Source organism: Octopus bimaculoides, chromosome 2, assembly GCF_046866305.1.
Source record: "Octopus bimaculoides isolate indiv1 chromosome 2, ASM4686630v1, whole genome shotgun sequence".
Taxonomy (NCBI): Eukaryota; Metazoa; Mollusca; class Cephalopoda; order Octopoda; family Octopodidae; genus Octopus; species Octopus bimaculoides.
The window spans coordinates 123,150,830-123,154,736 of record NC_142929.1 but is presented as its reverse complement, the minus strand read 5'-3'; positions in this window follow the sequence as shown (position 1 = coordinate 123,154,736).

Below are 3,907 nucleotides of genomic sequence, written 5' to 3'. Positions count from 1 at the left end.
CACACACACACACATGTATATATATATATGTATGCATGTATGTATATATGTGTGTGTGGATGTGTATATACATACATACATACATACATACATACATACATATATATATATATATATATATATATATATATATATATGTAAAGAGAGAGAGAGAGAGAGAGAGAGAGAGAGAGAGAGAGAGAGAGAGAAAGAGAGAGAGAGATAGAGAGAGAGAAACGAATTATGAAATATAGAAATATAGAAGAATGTAGCTGAAAAGAAAAAAAGTCAGAGAGAGATAATTACACGCGAAGAATGAAGCGATTGAAATTAAAGAAGTGGAGTTGAAGTTGCTGTGAAGCGAGCCAGATGCATCTTACGCTGCTCCACCACCACCACTGCTATTAATATCAACGGTATCACTAATTTCGTCACAAACGAACATCCCTACCAACATCAACACCACCCTTTCCAAAACTTACCACCAGCACTAGCACTAGCACAATCACTACTACCACCGAAACAACCAATGTGTCTATCACATGTAGACCAACTAACGGCGCCATTGCTACCAAACTACCGCCACCGTCATTATCAGTATACACGTACAGACACACAGACACACACACACACACACACACACACACACACACACACACAAAGTAAATGAAAGGGTGAAAAGGGATGTGTTAGAGTGTACATGTTGTATATAGTGTGTGTGTATATATATATTTATATATATATATAACAATTGATTGGCCAGTGTTCAGTCCTAACACTCAAGTGCTGGTGGAGAGTCTATCACGATTCACTATATCTTGTTGTTCATCGACACAAATGGTAAGTCATGATTCTATTCAACTGCTTTCTATTATTTTCTGTTTATTGTAAGCAAAGTAGATTGGCAGAATTGACAAAATGCTCCGTGGTAAACAGTTATGGGACTTTACACTGTGAGTTCAAATACCACTGAGGCCCATTTTCCCTGCGTCTGTAAAGTAACAATAACGTATTGTGGTTAGGGTAAGCGGCTCCCCCTTACTTCAAATTTCAGGCCTTCTACTTATGTTCGAAATTATATGCATTGTTGTTTAATTTCAGGCTGACCTTAATAATAAAGGCGTAAATGATCGAAGATACTCTAGCCGAGATTATTCCCTCTCTCCTTTTCTAAGATGTTAGTGTGTGATACGAGAAAGATTTGCCTACTGTTGCTAGCAAGTCGAGTGACAACGTACAGGCTTCTCGTTTGTTGTTTTTCTTTTTTATTTTGTTGTTTTGTTTTGTTTTTGACTGTTCGAGTAAATCCATGACCAAAAGCATTTCAGCAACGATCATCCTGTCTTTTATTCAAATATAGAGTAATTAGAATCGTTATTCTTTTTTAAGATGGTGGGATGTGATCTGAAGACGATATGGCTGCTGTTTTGTAGAAGCTCCATTGTGATGTTGCTATTGTCTTCGGTGGCGCAAAATATTTGTATAATAATTACCCACTCACACACATCGCCACTTCCAGCATCATCACCATCATCGTCATTGTCGCTGTCGTCGTTGTTGTTTAATCATGTCAACTACCATGAAGCAGACCTATGGTTAAAGGTCTTTTTGGCCATCTCATGTGCAAATGTAATATAGTCATTGGTACATACTGTATCTAATACTCACCCTCCTTTACCTAATACTTTCTTCCCGTTTTCAAAGAGAGTAGAGTATGATTTGAGCAAAATTTAATTGTCATTTCAGCCAAGTCTAAGGATTCTCTTGTTCTGTCAGTATCGTCGTTGTTGATGTTGCTGTCGTTGTTGTGACGATTCTCTGTCATTAAAGATACCTAATCATTATTTTGTTGGTGGTAATATATGAAATGGCGAACTAATCTTTTTGCACCTGGTTGAAGAAGAAAGTGTCTGTGACTCTTTTTCAGTACCTCTGAAACAGATGCAGCCATACACAGACGATTACTGTCGTGCATTTTAGTGCTGCAAAAGTGAAATGGACGAAAGATGAAATAGAAGCATTAAACAGAGAGAAAAAAAAACAACAACCTAATTTAGCATTGAAGCGCTTTATCCGAATAAAAATGCCAAAAGATTTAGAGGGAACGGCACTTAATATTTCTGGTAATGTGAATGGCGAACAAAGGTCAGTAAGCCACTACCTGGCAAAGAGTGAAGGACAGCATAAACATTCTGTAATAGAGCTAACTAAAACCTACTTGTGTTGAACCTGAAAAAAAGAAAGCATATCAAAGCAGAATAGTTTGTGAAAGAACGGAAAGTTACATGGAAAGTTCCACGTACATAGCAAGAATGTGAAAAGGAAAATCATGACTCACCGTGAGAGTGGTTCCAGAGAGGAGATTTAATGAGGAAAATGGAGTGCTTGTTGATGGCTGCTCGAAATCAAGCTTTAATGATGTGTTAACTGAATAAAATTATATATTCCAACACTTCAACGAACAAGTACCGTCTATGTAATGAGCGAGTTGAAAATATTGATATTATTGAAGCATGTCGCAAAATATTCTTTTCTATTCTAGGCACAAGGCCCGAATTTTTTTTTTTTTTGTGAGGGGGCAGTCGATTAGATCGATCCCAGTACGCAACTGGTACTTAATTTATCGACCCCGAAAGGATGAAAGGCAAAGTCGACTTCGGTGGATGTCGCAAAATATTACCGGCGACGTCCCGTTAAAGTTTCTCTCTTTTTTTACACTGTTACTTCATAAATAAATATCCATACAACACTTCAAGCAAAAAGTACAATTATAAAATAAAAATGGCTGTAAAAGAATCTAGTACACTGAAAATTATACTGGGTTTTGAGATCCAGACAGACAATCAGAACAGTTGAACACCATACATGTGGTATTATTATACATAGCATAAAAAAAGAAAATGTTTCATATTACAGGTTACAGTTTCTTCATACAAAATCATCCAGGCTTACTATGTGTCGTAACGGGTGGAAGTTGTTGTGGATTGATATCATTAGAATCGCACAAGTCTGTGAATCGTTGTTTGTGGTATTGACGACCAGCAACAATCTATTGGTTGCACCTTTGTCAAAATATTTGGCCCTGTATTTAGCTAAAAATGAGCTAAAAATTGTCAAATGTGTCTCTCTTGACCGTAGCCTTTCCCAGCACTCTCACCACTTCTCGGTTTTCACAACGGGTAATATTTATAGTCTTTTACAAGTAACAATAGAAATCAGCAGTGACAGTAGAGAATAAGTGTGGAATGTAGTACTGACCATTGATTTTCTTCAACCTGAACATTACAGAACGGCTCGTAGCAGCCGCTATTTCGGCTGCTTGATTCAACTTTAGTCAGAATATTGCCTTTTCTGCTATGTCACGTCGAAGTAGGTAACGAATTCTAAGGTATACAGTTGACACTTCTCATTCTCAGTTTGGTAAGGTCCTGTCGAAAAACCTCTTGCATCTGTTTAGAATCGAATCGCATGTGCTCAGTGCACTGCGTCAGAGATTGAAATGTAGCTTTCTTGCCATACTGTATCTCCACTATCCACCGTATAGCTTTTCTTCCTTGTGCTCGCATTGTAGTTCGGACGACACAGCCATAGACATGATCGAGACGCATTTCGCTACTTCCAATTCATTTTGCAACGGCTTTCCTGTTAGCCCCTTCGAATTTATCAAGAGTTCTTTCTCAAGTATATTGTTCTCAAGTACCAGAACCTTATTAAAATTAACAGATTCTGTCTTAATTTTCCTATTTAACTTCCCTTTGAGATAGTCACAGAAAAGAAACAATATATCTGTGGACCAAAGAGCCTATCTAAACCATAAGACACAAATGGAGCCTATAATGGGGCAATTTAGTTCAAACGTTTCCGTACCTGACATGGTCGAATAGAAAATACATGATATCTCAAGAGCATACTTTTTGAGGATGATGCT